An 18842-nucleotide genomic window follows, 5' to 3' on the forward strand; every position below is an offset into this window, starting at 1 on the left:
TATTTCACTGCCTATACAGTATCACAGTTAAAAGCAATCAAGGTGTCTCACACCACAATAAAAACTGGCCTAAAAAAAAAATCAATAGATTCCCTGTTTTGTATCCAGGAAAACAGATAAACAATAAAACATGTAATTTGAAATGATTGTTCAGTCTGACAGTGTGGAATTCAGAACTATTCAAATTCTAATAAGAAATGCATCTATGATTTTGTAGCTTCTGTTTAGGGACAAGTCACTGCAATAGTGTCTCAATGAATTTTCTGAGCAAAAGTGTATAGTACAAGTGTGGAGTTCACATTACCAGTTTTGTCTGGTTAGTGCCATTTGTGGACTGTAGAAATTAGAACAACAAAATTTGACTCATGGTGTACCATCAGTTTGCAAATCAAACTGTAATTTGAGATAAATATAATATACATTCAGAATAATAGAAAACTGAATCAACAAAATGAACATCCTTGGGTTTTAAATATAAGCATCCTAACGTTCTTTCAGGAAGAGACATTTACCAACAAAAAGACATCCAACATTCACCAATACAAATCAACAAGCAGATAAGGCATGCAGGTTATGACAGTAATGGTACACACACACATCAAAATGCCATGGCTTTCTGGCATCTGTTTAGACAAAAGAAATAATGCTGTTTTAAGAGAAGAGTTGTCACAGTTTTATTATAAGGATTTACATACAGTTTTATGGTAGTTTCAAGCCAAATGAGGTATATTAAAGATGCAGCATCAATAATGTTTTAGCATGACAAAAAAATTATCTTAATTCATACTCATGGTAGAAGAATCTCTTATCTTTTATATCGGAACAAATAATTGCTTGCTGTGAGACTAAAGTGCTGTTTATATTGTGCAACTGTTTAATACATCACAAATTCAACATGGATAATTGCTGAATATTCTTGACAGGTAATCCTCTCAGTACCTCCTAATCAAGGACTGTGTCTTTCCTGCCAGTCCTGCCAGTCCTATATTTTTCTGCATTGGAGCTATGTTTCAAACTCACTCCACTGTATTCCAGAAAGATCTTTCTTTGTACCAGAACAAGAAGTGTTTTGGAATTTCTGGAGCAAATAATATTTGAAGGATATCTCAAGGCATGAAATATTGTAGTTTGTGCTTTGCTGCATGAGCTTTTTTTAAATAATGCAACTTGCATGTCATTTTTTTTATTTTTTTTTTCCTTCATGGCCGTAAAACATTTGAACTCCGCAATATTTTGCTTTCTATGTAACAAAAATAAATAAATAGTAAATAAATAAATAAATAAATAAAAATGCACAGACGCAAATCCAAAACTACAACCAAACCAAATGAAAAACTAATACATATTACATTGACTAGCTACATTATACAGACTTTTAAGTTCTTTATTTTTTCCTGACAGATTAAAAAACAAACAAACATGAGCACCTTGAGGTATAAAACTAGTTTAAGAGACATTGCCTTACTTACATAATGGCATTAAAAAGCCATGAGCATCAAATATTTCCAAAAATCAAATAATACTCTTAAATTTGACACCAATGTAGACTAAAGGAGTATTAGATTATAATACTTTTATTTCAGATTTCTAGGTGCTACTGCAAGCATAATGGTATAATGTAGATAAGGGAAAGAAAGCAAAAGAAAAGGTAATTTTAATGTAGAAATGTCAAAATATGAGAATTTGGAGAAAGGAGAAATCAAGGTTGTAAGTAATTGCTGTGTATTTGTCTTGGACAAACTGGAAATTTGTAGGCAGAGACAAGGAGAAAAGAAAAATGGATAAATGGAAATAGAGTATACAGGAAGGAAGAAACAAGATGTATCTAGGAGAAAGAATTGTTAGGATATTGATAAAGTAAAGAATCTGAAAAATGAAAATGAACAGAGACATGACAGGTCCCTTTTCTACCTATTGAATTTCCTGACAACACAATACTGTGTGACTGAAGACCAGTCTCATCTGTGTGGCAACTACTGATTCTGGTTCCATACGCACAGCCAGTGAAAACAATGGATTAAAGATAGTTATCAAATAGATTTTCATCACTGTGGTGAAGCAGCTTCTAGCAAAGGCTTGAAGCTATTTGCCACATCAGTTTCTAATTGTCTCACTGCTGTCAATTAGTCAACATTGCAAACATTTTGGCTCATCTTTATTTCTCTAATATCAGAGACTTACTAATTAGATGCTTTGAATATGCATTTAGTTTACCCATGTGTCATTTTTTTCATACATTTGAATTTTTCATCACAACTCATGAAGATAAGCAGAATTTTTAATCTTCACACTTTCCATGACATTGCTTTTATCCTGGTGTCAATAACTTCATCAGCTGAAATTACAAAGCAGTGTGGTTGATGATTTCTCATTAATTTTTCTAACAAAAGTTACTGAATTGTCAAATGCAATTGTCTGAATTGCAATCAGATAAAGATCTGCTTTGTTTTGATTTTTCATCCTATTATAAACCTAAATAAAACTGGGAAATTATTCTCACCATGGGGAAATAAGTAGGGACCCCTTCCATTTTTTGTTACTAAACCGAACCCTAAAATAAGCCTACTTCCCCGAAGAAGTTTTCCAGACTTATTATTTCATCCCCTGAGTCCAGAATCTGGAACTACTAGGAAACAGCTGTGCTATCAAAGCATTCCTGTCTCAAACATATCAAAAATGCTGAACTGGAACTGAATGTTCTGCAAAAGTATTCTGAGCATGTACACCTCAAGAGAAAGTTAAAACTGTAACATTTTGTATAGAAACAGGGGGCTATTCCTATTTTAAAGGAGCAGATAATTTGCTGAGAAGCCAGTTACAAATTAGGATGAGCTAGCAGGTAGCAGCAAGTCCCTAAGAAGCATAAGAATTATAGTAGCAATAATACATAAATAGAATAAAAATAAAAAAATAAACAACTTGTTCAGATTAATACAGATATTGTCTTCATTTTCATTAACTTATTTTTTACCATAGACTTCTATGATGACTGTTAGAAAATCCTCTGCTCTGGAAACAGAACATAAGAAAAAACAAACAAACAAACAAACAAAACATATTTTTACATATATGTGTATTTTCTGCAAAGCAAATTATACAGAATTAAAAAATATGTCTCCAACAGATATTTTATTTTCCTAATATGTGTTATCCAAGATGCTAAGTAATTGTAAAAAAGAACTGGAATTGAATCAAATTTTTGAGAATGCATCAGATAGTGTATTTGCCACGTCTTTCTAGACTTCTGTTATTTCTACCATATTTTAGGGAAATACGTAATTTGCAATTAATAAAATCATATCAAGATCACAGAAAAGCAAAATTTCTTGGAATTCAGCTATTACCAGACCAATCTGCCAATGACTTCATATAACAGAGCATTTCAAAATCCATCCTTTAGATCACAGGATCACAGGATAATTCAGTCTGGCAGAAACCACTGGAGTTCTGTCATCCAACTCCCAGCCCAAAGCAAGGTCATCTACAAGGTCATACAGGCTGCACAGGGTTTTGTTCAGGTGGGTCTTGAAAACCTCCTGCCATGTAGTCTGCACAGTCTTCCTAGTCAACCTGCTCCATTGACTGCCTGTACTCACAGGAAAAAGTTTCTTATACGCAGTCCGAACCTCTCTTGTTCTGACACATGCCCATTGCTTCTCATTCTGTCATGCACTTCTGTGAAGTGCTTGGATCTGCCTCCTCAGTGACCACTCCATAGGTACAAATAAGGCAGCTGCTGGGTGTCCTCACAGCTGTCTTTTCCCCTTTTCAGACTGAACAAGCCCTGGTCCATCAGCCTCTCTTCACAGGGCAAATGTTCCAGTCCTTGACCATCTTGGTAACACTATGTTGAACTTTCTTCAGTTAATTGAAATCTTTCCTGTATCGGTGTGCCCAAAACTAAATGTAGTACTCTGGATATGATCTAGCAAGCACAAGCAGAGGTGTATAATTCCTTCATTTGGTCTACCAGCTGTTCCTGTTCACACAGCCCAGGATGCTGCTGGTTGTCTCTTCTGCCAGTTCAGGCTGCTGGCTCATGCTCAGCTTTCTGCTGGCACAGAGGTCCAGGCTTTTTCCATCAGAACTGCTCCCCACCAAACTAGCAGTCCCCAGTTTATATTGTTAGCAGCAGTTTTTCCTTCCAAGAGGTAGGAAATGGCTGTCCCTTTTCATAAAGTTTCTGTTGGACCATTCTTTCAGCCTGTCTAGGTCTCTAGATGAAAGTCCCACCATCAAGGGTATCGAGTGTTTACCCAATTTGGTGTCACCTGCAAACTTGAGCATGCCTCCTCCAGGTCACTGTCTAAGATGTGAAACAGGACAGATCCCAGGATGAAATCGAGTGGTATTCCACTTGTTACTGGCATCCAATTGGAGTATGACTCATTACATAACTCTCTGAGCCTTTTTTTCAGCCATTCAGACAATAATGCCCTAATTTGGACATAAAAACAATGAAAGAGACAACGTCAAAAGTCTTGCTAAAGTTAAGGTAAATGACATCTACAAACCTTACTTAACCCACTGACCTAGACATTTTAACTTGGATGGTAATCAGACTGGTTAGAAATTACTTACCCTTGGTAAATCCATGATGACTGTTCCCCAACACCATTTTTTGTTTTATATGCCCAGAAACATGTACCAAAGTGGATTGCTCCAGGGAACTGAAGACTGATCAGTCTGCAGTTTCTTGGTTTGATTACTTGGTCTTTTCTGAAGATGGGTGTGACATTTACCTTTCTCCATTTATCAGAGATGTTCCTGGGATTTCCATAACCTTTCAAATATGATAGACAGTGGCCTCGCATGGACATTATCCAGTTCTCCCTTGAATGCTCCCACGGACTTGTACCAGTCCAGTTATCCCTGGCTTGATCTACACCCACTGCTGGTTGCTCTCCTCCTTGAACCAGCCCTGTCTCTAAGTGCAGGGGTCTGGGAGACCTTTAATGTAGTGTTAGGAACAATTCTTTTTGTCCTTTTAATCCTTATAGGTCTTGACTCTAATTGAACTTAGGTTTTCCTGACCCCACTGCTTCGTGCCTGGGCAGCTTTTCTGAATTCCTCCTTTGTAGTCTGTTCCTGCTTGCATCATCAGTAAACAACGTGCTCCATTTTTTTTAAATTTTGAATTGAAGCTCTGACATGAGTTCCCTGCCTTGCTCAGAAGTTTGTAGCCGGGTGGTGCAGCTACAGAACACCACTGCTTCTGTCTTGCAGAACATTTTTACTGCATAGAAGTCTCCCTTTATTTCAATGCGTCACATGCAACAATTCTTCCTTTAGCACCTCTGTATTTCTCATAGCATAGCCAGCCATCTAAAGAGGTATCTCCAGAATCACTGAGTTGTGAACAACTGGGACTATCGTTTACCTACACAAGCTATGAGAAGCCTATTAACCTCTTCTACATAACTGAATTTCTGACAAGTGTTAGAATGTACTTCACAACAATATGCTATTTTAAAGCAGGGCACTGAGATATAAGTACCCAGAAATCCAACTATTCCTACTAAGCAACATGTGCACACAAACACTGGAATAAACAGAAGAGAAGAAAAATAAAGCCTCCCTATCAGTACTGTTCCCTGATAGGAGGAACAGTACAAGCAGTTTAACACCAAATTAGCTACTAGAAGAACTTAGTAGTTAACTCCTTAGACAGCAAATGGTAGGAGGGTTGTGGCAATTATCCAAAAGAGTCACATTTAAATGGATCTGAAAAACATTACTAATGTCTAAACTATTTTTTTCATTTCTTGGGTAAAGAAATTCTGTGTAAGAAATTAGATTTCTCAGCTGACTGAGACACATTTTAGAGTCTACAGAGAGGTAGAACAAAATAACACCCTCTTTCTCCCACTAAACACAAGAAAAAAACACAGCATTGGCTGGCAATCTTCAGAGTCCTCTGACAGATACCACACCTTTATAAGCAGGAACTAACTCAGGAAGATTCTCTATTGTTCTGATGTCACAACAATCCAAATATTTCCATGCTTCTTTGCTGCCCATTTTGGGTGATGCATTTTTGTCTAGAATAAAGTTTAAAAATATTGAACTTTATACAAATAAAGTGAAAGCAGTTTGGTTTTATGCTATGTTAAATTTGATACTTTGTTGTGGTTTAACCCTGGCAGGCAGCTCAGTGCCACACAGACACTCACTCATTTCCCCCAGGTGGGATGGGGGAGAGAATCGGAAAGGTAAAAGTGCGAGAACTCATGGGTTGAGACAAAGATAGTTCACTAGATAAAGCAAAAGCCATGTGCTCAAGCAAAGTAGAAGAAGGAATTAATCTGCTACGTGCCACTGCCAGGCGGGTGTCAGCCACTTCCCAGAAAACAGGGCTCAGCACGTGGAATGGTTCCTTGGGAAGACAAACACCATCACTCCAAATGTCCCCCCCTTCCTCCTTCTTTACCCCAGCTTTTATTGCTGAGCATGACGCCACTTGGTGTAGGACATCCCTTTGGGCAGGCCAGGCCAGCTGTCCTGGCTGTGTCCCCTCCCAGCTCCCGGTGCACCCCCAGCCTCCTCGCTGGCAGGGCAGCACCAGGAACTGGAATGTCCTTGGCTCTGCATGAGCGCTGCTCAGCAACAGCTAAAACGTCAGCGTGTTATCACCACTATTTTCATCAAAAATCCAAAATGCAGTATCATGCAAGTCTTTACGAATAAAATTAACTCTATCCCAGCCAAAACCATGACATACTTCTAGACTCTTCCTGTCACAGTAATCTGTGTGATTTATTGTAGTAAGGAACACAAATTCAGGGAGATGGAAAGAAATCCTAACGGCAAGTTTGTGCTAAGTCTACTGTTATCACAAAGAACAGTTTTTCCTAAGGAGACTGCCTACAGCTAGATAGGTTTCATCTGAAATTTAATATCAGCTTTTATGATAGAAAGGGAAAACTGAAACAAAACGAACATAAATGAAATAAATTATACAAAAATTACTATAATTACGAACATCAAAGTTACTTATCAAAACTCCATCTTCTTTATGCTAATTATTTTCCCAACAGATTATTCTGAATAGGATGAAGCCATCTCACTTATGAAAGAAAACTAGTGTTTTCCTGTTCCCTGATAATTAGTCATTCATATTTAGATAGCCTTCATTCACTGCTGCACAGGTGCCTCAACCTTTGCCTTATAATGTTGAGCTGTATTTAAAGAAATACTCTTTGAATACTTCTAAAGGAATAATAAAAAAAAACTGTATTTACAGCTTAATCACCCTGCATCTCTCCAAACAAGAGACCTGTCATGTGAAATTCATCTGTTTTGTCAAAAGCATGCACAAAACAGTTCTGACAGACTAAAATATGGCAATGTTGTATCAGCAAGCCTGCTTCACCAGCCCTGTTAATTTAACACCCTATTCAGAAAATATTCAATTTCCATGGCTGCTGGCCATGAAATTTCAGTGAACTTCTATGGGTTGGCACCTGCAATCCATATAATAAATTTCTGTCTTCCTGATGGCAAATATGTTAACTGCTCACTATGACTCTCCAGCAGAAGCATGTCCTATTCACATATCTATATATAGAAATCAGTATTACATGTCCATCAGACTTGTAGACTTATGTTTGGATAGACCACAACTGATGACATATGAGTGGGAGGAAAGCCTGTGAAGAATGATGGAAATACAGATGTGCTCAGAGATGCCAACAGGAGAAATGTTCCCTGATAAACACATTCCCATTTGTGTGGACTCTGAATAAATTATTTACTTACTGTTATAATAAGAACTAGCAACAATTTTACAATAAATAAATAAAATAAAAAAGCTCCAATATCTTCTGTGCTACTACATGGCTTTATGGGCAAAGTAATGCAGCTGTGTAACCTATTCAATTATCACTGCATCATCAACCATAACACACCTTAATCTCCCACTGATACTGATCAGTGCATCAGGAATGATTTAGTCTATACAGTGAGTTCACAGAATACTAAATAAGGGAAGAAAAATTCTAAACCACCAAGCTATTTATTTTTACCATCTCAGTCACAAAACATCTCAAAATCTCAAATATGATCAATTTTAATCATAAATTTCTAAACAAAATAATTCAATGTTTTAAATGAAAACTGTCATGAGATTTTCAATTCATAAGATACAAATTTCAATATTTTCACTATTTAACACGATTCATGATTAAAATTCAATGAAATAAACAATGAGATAATAGTCTGATATTTCAGTCAGCTACCTAATTGAGTGTCATCCATGAACAGAAAAAGAAATCGTCAATGAAACATGTATCACTACTTTTAATTAAAAACATACAAACAAACAAAATCCACCAGGATTAACTGTATCCCTGCAAATACATAGTAAGCAGATCAGGCCAATTTACGAGGCAATGGGAAGAGCTACAAGAGTTTATCACCAGATCACATTGGCTGGTCTACAGTTGTGCTCCCAGTTCAGTATTGTTAGATCTTTGCAGTTTTATGGGCCATTTAAAAAATATTAAAATAATTGATTAGACAATAAAGAAAATATAATTGCTTGATTGCTGGAATAGGCAGGATGATTTTTTTCTACTGTTTACTTAATCCAGATTCTTGAATTCTTAGTGTTAGACATATTCAACAGGGTGTCTATAGTACAGGTTTTATGGTAGAGAATACTTAAATTAAACAAGCTGATTCAAAAGCTAGAAACTACCTAGCCAGAAGAACAGAAAACTTGGCATGGACCAGTTTGTCATGTAGAAATTAAAAAAAAAAAGTAAAAAGTAAAAAAAAAAAGGTATGACACTGATTGATTTATGTACCCTAAATGTACCTTAAGAAGACCATACAGATGGCATGACAATGTCCAAGATGCTGACTTCCTTTACTTTCCTCCATTCTTTTTTTTTTTTTTCCATCTTATGTTTTTTGCAGCAAGTACCTGTATTTCAGACAACCCTTTTGGGTGTTCAGAAGGGTTTCCGTTAACAGAACTCCAACAGCCTTAAGCCAGGATAACAAAGAACTGCCTGAATTACCTCCTTTGCTAGTAAATATTAAAAGGGATGAGAGATGTATGTGCTGTTACTAAATTGATCTCAGTTGATCTGATCACCTTAAGGAAAGGATATAAATGTTGGATGTACTTATTTTTATTACACCTCTAAACATTAAGAACCATTTGTATTTGATTCCAGCAGACCATTCCTTGTTACACATAGAAGAGCTATACTTTTTTCTTGACTGTCCTCTCAGTGTCATTTGACTGGCTACTGAAATATTAATGACTACCAAAGTACAATTGGAATTGCAAAGTTTTACACCAGGAACGTTGAATCATGATCTCTAGAAGCTGTCTATCTATCTCTTTCAGCCAAGATATATTGGCTTGCCAATAGCTATCTGTCCATTTGAAACCTTTCATTAACCAGTTCACAACATGGCACGCTAAAAATAAGTAATAGGAAACCCATGGAACAATAAGAGTAAAGAGAAGGACTTGAAGATGAAAATAGAGTTAAAAGAGGTAGTAAGAAAACAGAATGACACCATACTGGCACTGCTGAAGTGCAAGATGGTGACAAAATCAGGAGAAAGACTTAAGAAGAAAAAAAATAAGAAGGGAGAAAAGTAAAGTAAGTCAGTAACTTGGACATCTTTCTGTCATTTGACATGGAGCTCTCATCACGTTTCTATTGACACTATTGAACAGCTCTTGAGCTTTTTGTTATACAGGGAAAACCTGGCCTCTGTCTCTGCTAGTAACCTGAAGAAATCTCACTTTGCAAACCATTTGGGTGAAAGATACCACTCAAAACCACATCTATTTTTTTTTTCAACCTTCCTACACGTAATGATGAACTCCTATGATGAATTACACATCTGTATTACTCTTCTGAGCAGTGCACACAAGAATATTGAACAGAATATTGCAAACTGTGCAGTGGGTTATTCTTGGAACCAGGAGAAAGCTTTCATTTTCTATAATGCAATAAAATATACCAGTGCTTGCACTTCAGTCAAAATATCATAACCAGGCCTTCAGTCTTTTTTTTTTTTTTTTTTTAAACTATTGGAAAATGACCAGTGTGCTGAAGCTCTATTCTGACTTTTTCTCCTCACTAATTTGGCCTCATTTCACAACTGCAGATTGCTTGTGCCAAGATTTTATACACTGCTTTTTTTTTTTTTTTTTTTAACTGTGCCACTAAAAATGTTTTTCATTTGAAGTCTTAAATTTATTACTTTCAGTGTCACTTAAAGGAATAAATCTATCATAGATTAAGGTACAAGTCAATAAAGTAATGTACATACATCAAACAAACTTTTTACCAGCTACAGTACTATTGTACAGATAATAGAATTCTTTGAAATATAATATAAGGTAATATTTTAAACTGTAATAATTTCTGCAGTAAGCCAATAAAACTGTGGTTTTATGCTCTAATAAAGGCCAGTTTTAAAATATCCTAAGACACCTTAGACTCTTTTAACCTTTGAATTAATTGCTTCTTTGAGTTAAGTTGGAAATATATTTTATCACTTTTTTTTTTCTTCTTCAAAAATGATGGAAAAAAGTCTCTGTAGTTAGTAGAGCTTCCACAGAATATCTGTAACGAAGATCTCTACCTCCTAATAGACTCAAACTCACTGAAACTGTATGGTTTCATAAAATAATTATTTGGAGGTACAAGTAGAAGTAAAATATATACTGACAAATACAGTTCATCATCTTACTTATCTGGACAGCCCACCTTAAGCCAGAATGAGCTGTGCTCAAGCCAGAACCTTACATTAACAGACTGATCTTTTGACTACCTAATGCAGTTGGCAGGAAGGTTTAACTGTATTTTTTCAAACGGTTTGCTGGGAAATAAAAAAGCCCAGACAGCAAAGGGATCTATTTTGTGGAGTTAGCTCTCAGTGTGTGGGCTGAATATTTGGCTAGACAACCTTTAGGCTGGCTTCTGTCAAAAATTTTGATGGAACCATCAAGTTGTCCACGCGAGCATAATACCATCTGTAGTGGGCATTACAATTGTATTAAAAAATAGTCAGATGAATAGGTGTAGATATATTTCTGAAGTTATGATGACAGATTCACCTCATTTTATTTCCTTTGCCATGTAGGCATTTTCATTTCATTTTTCATATAGAACCTCTTAAAGCTTTCTTTAAAACAGTATATAAGGAATAATATACAAGACTTTGGTATTGTAAACAGCTTCTCCCAGACAAGCCATATGTCCATGCCACACCACACTGATTTCAGACTTCTGTGTATGCTGTGAGTCAGTGACTTTATGATCAAATTTACTTTGTTCATATGCAAACTGGTGTTTTGTTTATATTTTATTACCACCAGCTTTGTCAGACCATCCTTAAATCTGAATACCAAGCTACTTTTTTTCCCCGTTCATGTATTTTTCCAGTAGCAATGAGATCTCCAAGGGCCTAATTTCACTCACGCTTCAAGTGGCATGAGTCCCACTTCAGGAAGCTTAGATTGAGTTTACTTGCTCAAATGACATGCCGCACAAGTTGCAGTATACAATTCTTACAAAAAAAAAAAAAAAAAAAAGATACCATTCACTGGTTAACGTTATGGAAGGAGCTGAGGTAGGAAAGTGACCACAGATATTTGAATACTGAGCAGCTAACTTATGAATGCTGTAAATATTCTTTTTTTTTTTTTTTTCTATCACTGAAGGCAATAGGTAAACAGAACTGTTTTTACTACCTCATCTATTTGCTGAAGAGTTTGACAAGACTTCCAAGTGCCTGCTGATGTCCCAGTGACAGACAGGTCAGAGGACTAATTACCAGCCACCCCAAATGGTAGCAGAAAGCAGACATCTTCCTCTTTCAGGAGAAAGGAGGCTGATTAATTTGCAGATGAAATTTATCAGAAGAGAGTATTTTGCTCTAATGCTCTGCTTCAACTATGACAGTGAAGTACAATGCATTAGCAAAGACAAGAGACACAAATTGCTAATGACAAAAAAAAAAGAAGCAAAATCATCTTCAGAGTCTCTATACAAACTAAGATACTCATCATCTCTTCTCTGAAATGATTTGTGCACAGCATTATTGTTTGCATTGCTAAATTGCCCACAAAAGCCAGCCATTATTGTTAGCACCTGTGTTAGTATGTTCTAGAAGGAAATTGTGCCTACCTCAGATAGAAGTCTACTTTAAAAACAAAACACAGACAATCAAGTTCCACAACGCTGGAAAAAACAGAAGTGTAGTCCCTCTCAAAAACTGTCCTTGGTAACAAAATTATTGTTTCTTGACATCTTTTCACTTAACTATTGTTAGAACAAGAATGACAACAGAAGCCCATCTGACAGCCTTTCTTCTGAATGCTAACACAGTGTTACCACACTCTGGGGGACTAGGTATCCAGTTGGCTGATTACATATTTCAAGTAGTTTGGTCCCATAGGTTTATACGTTTTGGAGGCAGAATAAAGGAGGTTTGGTTACTACTAAGGTTAGGCTTTGATTAGCTAACAGAACAGAATGCAGTATTACTGGCTTACTAGGGTTGCACACAATACCTAAAAACTTCCATCGGATGACACCAGCTGACAGATAAATGGTAACCCAGCTGACACTGGGAAAAAGCCTTCTTTAGTGGATGTAAGGATGTTCAAACTTCAAAATAGGCAACAGGTATTTGCCAAAATATTTGACATATATCTTGATATGTTTTCCTGGATTCAGACCTTAAATAAAAGACCTTAAATTCACAGCTTTGTGAAATGGCACAGTGTGAGTGAACTTCAGAAAAAGAAATATGCAGAGATAAGCAAGTGTGTAAAGGAGGAGAGCAAAAGGGCAATAGAAAAAAACTGTGACAGAAGAGGATAATTGAAATAGGGCCTAATTAGTCTCAGTTTGTCAGTAATTATCGTGGCCTGAAATGTAATGTACATGTTGAACATTATCTCTAGGCAAATTTAAAACAAGAAAGAGAAGAGAAAGTCATTTTTGTCTGCTAAGCACAAGACAGGTGTACAACAGACCTTCAGGACCTCAGTGGTATGCTGCAGTTCCAGGGCACACTTGGGAAGTAAACACAAAAGATAGTTTGACCTAGTATCAGCAATAAGACATTGTGCCTAGCAGGTCAGGATGCTTACAAAATGCTGCAGTATAGATTTCTCAGCAGGAGAGAGACAGACTGGCGATAGTACACTCCCAATCCTCATTTCAACACTCAAATTCCAGACTCTGTTCCCTTGCAATTCCATTTGAAACAAACATGAGACTAAAAGGTTTCCCCAAAAAAGGCTACATGTGCTATCTATCGATACCAAAGCAATTTTAGTTTCCTATAGAATCTTCCTGTTCCCAATCTCCTGCAACTGTACTCTGTGTTTAATCTTTGTCATTACACTCTCCCCTGAATTTGGCCACTGACAAGAGCAGAGGTTCAAAAATGGTCATTCACTTCTGAAAGGAAAAAGTTCACTTGTTTTGATTTTCTTTGTTGATCATTCCACTGCAATGCTGAATTTCAGGCTACAGTTTTGGTTTTTTTTTTTTTTTTTGAATGAACTAGAAGCAAGGTGTTATTAGTCAGGTCTGAAATGAAATCAAATCTTTGCATTTGTATATTTGCAGCTTCAAATTATTTTTTTTGTTGTTGTTGTTCTGAATGTTCTCAATCACATTTCGTTTTAGGACTTCCAGGTGGAAAAATTAGACTGTTTCTCCAAGGGGAAAATTCTGCTTTTTGATCAAGTCTACCCAAATTGTAAAAATCAAATCCACAGCACGCAGAGAAGTCTGTGTTCCAGAAAAACACCTTCCCTAACTCATGTACTTATTCTGACCATTTAGTTCACCTTTGTTCTCTTCCTCTGTTTCACAAAGATGACGTGAGTAATGATTATTACATTAGCTCTGGTACCATGAATGCTACAGCAGACTGGCAGCATAATTGTCTTCCTCCCTGGAGAATTGGTATTTTTATTCACAGCACAAGAAAACCAAGTTTGAGAACAGAATATTTTCCCCCATTTCTGTTTCTTTATTTGGTGTTTTGATGCAATAAATTGATTAGGTAGACTAGACATAGTTTCATAATCCTGTTCTGAGTTTACCAGAATTAATTACGGTTCACATAATACTATTCAGGAAGTATGTTTTAAAAAGCAGAATACTCATTATGATATAATTTTCAAGGATGCCGTCCACATGGTATAATTCTCAGCAGTTATGGGGACTGGTTCTTGCATATTGCAGAAGGGCAAGACAGTTAGCAGGTGGGGATTTAGCCAGTAATGCCAGTTGGTGCAATGTGTGGTCCTGTGTGAGGCTGTCACAGCATAGTTCTTCCTTCTCCCCCATTAGATTAAATTTCACCTGCCCTGGCTACAAGTACCAGTATTACACCAATGAATGCTGATGAGGTTAAATAGCTAAATAACAGCATTTCCACTGTCTTTAAGACATTTGGTGCCTGGTCTTCAGCACAGTCCTTTGCACAAGGCTTATGACAGTTTTGATCTAATTTCCTAGACTCAGATAACATGCAGTCAAAATAAAAGGTACATGAAAATGTATTCATCTGCAGACCTCCTTAGTAGCTCATTTGCTGTTTTGTGAACAATTCTCAGCATCCACCACTGAAGTAACTTGACATCTGCACTTACAGACTGTGAAATTGTGGTTTCCTGTTCATCTTTTCCATCTTACTTTTAATACTGCGCTTTTATCTGATGTGTCCTTCAACTAAATGAGGGGAAAACCTCTGATCTTGTTAATGAACAAACACAAGCACATTCCACAACAGACTTAGCACACTCAAAAATTCTTTATGATGGCTAAATTTATTCTCTAGATGAATGCAGATGGGTTTTCTCTTACTGAATATTCTCTAAGCCCTGAAAGGTAGCCATGACTCTCATCCTTTCTATTACAGCATTCTCACTAAACTTATCATGTTTATCAGTGAGTCAAGAGAGTACTTAACATACTAAAGCAGTACAAAAATTCTGAGCTTAGTACAAAAGGCATGATTCCTCAGGATGATCCTTCTACAACGGATGGATTTAGTGAGTGTAGAGAACCATTTCATTCCTGCAATTACAGAGAAAAACTTGTCTAAAGCTTAAGCTCAAAGATTGGGAAACCCTTTTCTAGGGTTTCTTCTTCTAACACAATTACAACATTTGCACACTTTGCTACTCCTCAAACAGAGAAGTGATCATAGTTGTCCCTATATGGACCCTGCTGTTGTCCTTGCAATGTTTTGGTTTCTGTAGTAATACACCTGGAACCACACCTGTTGCACACCTGAAAAAAATACATAGCCGTTAAAGATGGAAACGCTTTAAAGTCATTAGAAGGGGTAGGGTATACAAATCACTACTGAAGGTGAAGTAGTTCCCACAATAGTGGTGTATAGATAAATGTAAAAAGATTTTCAGAAGCTATGATGTTGTACCATAGAATCATAGACTCATAGAAACACAAGGTTGGAAAGGACTTACAAGATCATCTAGTCCAACCGTCATCCTATCACCAATACTACGCATTAAGCTACTAAATCATATCTTGTCCAGGTGCTTCTTGAACCCTGTGAGGGATGGTGACTCCACCACCTCCATGGGCAGGCCGTTCCAGTGCCTGACCACTCTTTGAGAGAAATTTTTTTTCCTGATATTTAATCTAAATCTCCCCAAGTGCAACTTGTAGCCATTTTCTCAAGTCCTATCATTAGTTATCTGAGAGAAGAGGCCGACCCCCTCATCACAACCTCCCTTCAGGAAGTTGTAGAGTGCAATGAGGTCTCTCCTGAGCCTCCTCTTCCCCAGACTAAACAATCCCAGCTCCCTGAGGCACTCCTCATAAGACTTGTGTTCCAGACCCCTCACCAGTTTTGTTGCCCTTCTCTGGATATGCACCAGGGCAAGACATATTGAACAAAAGTAAATATATAAGTTTATATTTATAAAGTAAATATCATTATATTGAACAAAGTAAAGTTAGACAGTGATGATTCATGTCCTTTCCATCAAAATTTAATAAATGGATACAGAAATTATATTGATTGTCATGAATATGCGAGTAGATCTGAAATCTGAAAATGTAATAAAATATAAATTATGGAATATGGAGCAGGTGTGATAATCTCATAATAGGAGGAAAAATCAATTATTTAGAGAAAGTATGCTAGATTTTGAAAGTTTATTTTGACACACTATCACAACAGGGTTGCTTTTGTTGAACATATGTTGACAAACTTCTTGTGCCATTAGGATTCTCTGAAGTCTTTACCCTAACCATAGAAAGCCCTAATGTGGAATATGTAATTTGTCACAAAGAGAAAATTGTCATTGTGAAAGTAGTAATGTGAGAAGGGTAACTTCAGTCAATGCAACATAAATAAGAAAGAAAAACTAAGTATCTGCAGTTTTTAAATACGAACTTGACAATCAGCTACCAGATTCATTGCATTTAGAATCATTAGGTGAAAATGATTTTAGCAAAAGAGATTTTCTACATAATAGTTTCCTCTGAATTTACTTTTTTTTCTTTTTTTTTTTTTTTCAGCCAATATGCCTCTACAGATTGCTATTTCTAATAAAGATTTATTCTAACTAAATAATTTTGTTTTGTTATAAAACAAAAGTGAAACCTTTCAAACTTGTAACTCAAATACTTTTGTTTTGTTTTTATTTTGCTTTCTTTTACCAAAAAAAAAAAAAAAAAGAGAGAGAGAGAGTATTTTTCCAAAGCTACTTTGGTCAGTTTCTATGATAACTACTATGATAACTACAACAATATATTATTAATAAAGGTCTGAAGATGCAAGCAGACCATCTTGGTTATTTGTATCTATGTCATAGAGCCAAGTCACAAAACTCAAATAAGGAAAACACTCAAGCATCAGTAATATAAGTGTTATTTAGAGGTCAAGAAGATGCAAAATGGTGCTTAACAGTCTCCTTGTTTCCTGAACTCTGCAAACTGGTTGGAGAGCTCAATAAGGATCTTTTCCATCTTTTGAAAACAACTTAATTTTCTGAAGTTTTACATTGTTTATTTCTGTTTTATTTCTTTCCCTTCATGTCCCCAGAAGATGGCAGTATAGGACGCTTAAGGAAGTAGTAGTAGGTCAACATTTTTGTCCAATTTCCATCAGAAAATGTGTATTTTTTCCATTTTCTTTCTTTTAAATTAGATTTATGTCATGAATATATTCTTATTAATTACAGAGGAATTAATCCATTTTCCAGAAAGCTTTCTTCCATTCTCCAGAACCTTGGAAATTTCATCTACCCATACATACAATGTACAATCACCTGGGAGCATCAGTGAAGATATTTGTGGAATATTCTGGTAGTTCACCTCTCCTAGACACTCACTCCATATTAATGCAGGCTACACAATTAAAACTCAGCTTCCCATAAGTCTACAGGCAATTCTGGACAGATCATGTGGCTCAAGACAATCCTGGTTATGGCTCCATCAGGTCATGGCAACGTGGGAACTATCTGAGATGTCTGGGGACTGTTTGGTTGCATCTACATCAAAAAGATATGGAGTCCATGTTATTTGTAGAAAGAAGATTCACAAGTCTTGCATTTTGAAATTTTGAAATACAGTGCCTTACTGTACATGCAATTTAGCTCACAGCTTTACTGATGGCTTTTAACAATTAGACCAAACCCAATCCTTTCCTGAGCTAATTCAGCACCATGATATATATAGACAATTCTGCCAACTAAGACCACTACTTCTAGGACAGTTGCAGTGCAGACACTTGGCTGCAATCCCTTTGTACATTTCACTACGAAACTCTCTCATGTTTTCTGTATTAGGCAGCTGGAACAGCCACAAACACTAAGATGTTTTGCATTTAATGCTTTCATCAATTTTGTTCCCTTGTCAGAAAACAGAAACATACACCTTGTATATGCTAAAAGTTTTTCTGTCATCTATGGTTAAATAGCCTCATATTTTCAGTGCTTTTATAAAGGAGGATGTTGTTATTAGCATTCCCTTGCTATAAAGAGGAAAGATGACCAGAGAACTGCATGCAACAAACACTTGTGGAATAGAAGAATAGAAGTCATGACAACTGAGGAGGATATTAAAAAAAAAAAAAAAAAAAATCAGTCTGAAGGAAAAGATTCAACTAGTAAGAGATTATGAAGTATTGGAATGGAATCATCTTCCTCTGTGGGAAATTTAGTCCTAACCAGAAGAATGGTTAAGCAGGATGTATGCAATAAAGAAAATCAAGAAATCCCTAGATAAAATCGGATGGTTCTGTTGGGAGTAGGATTGGTCAACTTTATTGAAAGACAGAAGAACAGACTGGTCTTATGGTAAAATCCATGGAGAATCTACAAAGGAAAAGGAGAATCTACAGAGAAAGAAGAGAAAAATAGCCTGATATTCATATTTTAAGATAAATAGAGATGGGAATACGACAGCAGTCATTATGTACTTAACAATCATAAAGATACATTCCTGCCACTATACCCTGCCCTGAAACAGAGACATTCGTCATCTTTTAATAAATTGTTTAATTGTATGTTCTCAGTTTTCAGCTTTCCTCTCCCCCAGAAAACAACCCAACCCAAACAATCAAACAAAAACACTTAAAAAGTGGGCAACTACTCACAATTAACCTCTTGGCTAAAGTTAAGTTAGCAAGCTATAGCAGTCTAACATTCCTGATTGTATAAGTTATGTCTTTAACTCTCTCTTGATTCCAGCACAAAGACAGATACGTGATCTAAATGAAATGATCAAATTTTTCAGTTTTATTACTGTAACAGCTTATACAAAATACAGGAAATAATAGTTTTTTTGCTTTGTTTTGAGACAGGT

Source organism: Anser cygnoides, chromosome 1, assembly GCF_040182565.1.
Source record: "Anser cygnoides isolate HZ-2024a breed goose chromosome 1, Taihu_goose_T2T_genome, whole genome shotgun sequence".
Taxonomy (NCBI): Eukaryota; Metazoa; Chordata; class Aves; order Anseriformes; family Anatidae; genus Anser; species Anser cygnoides.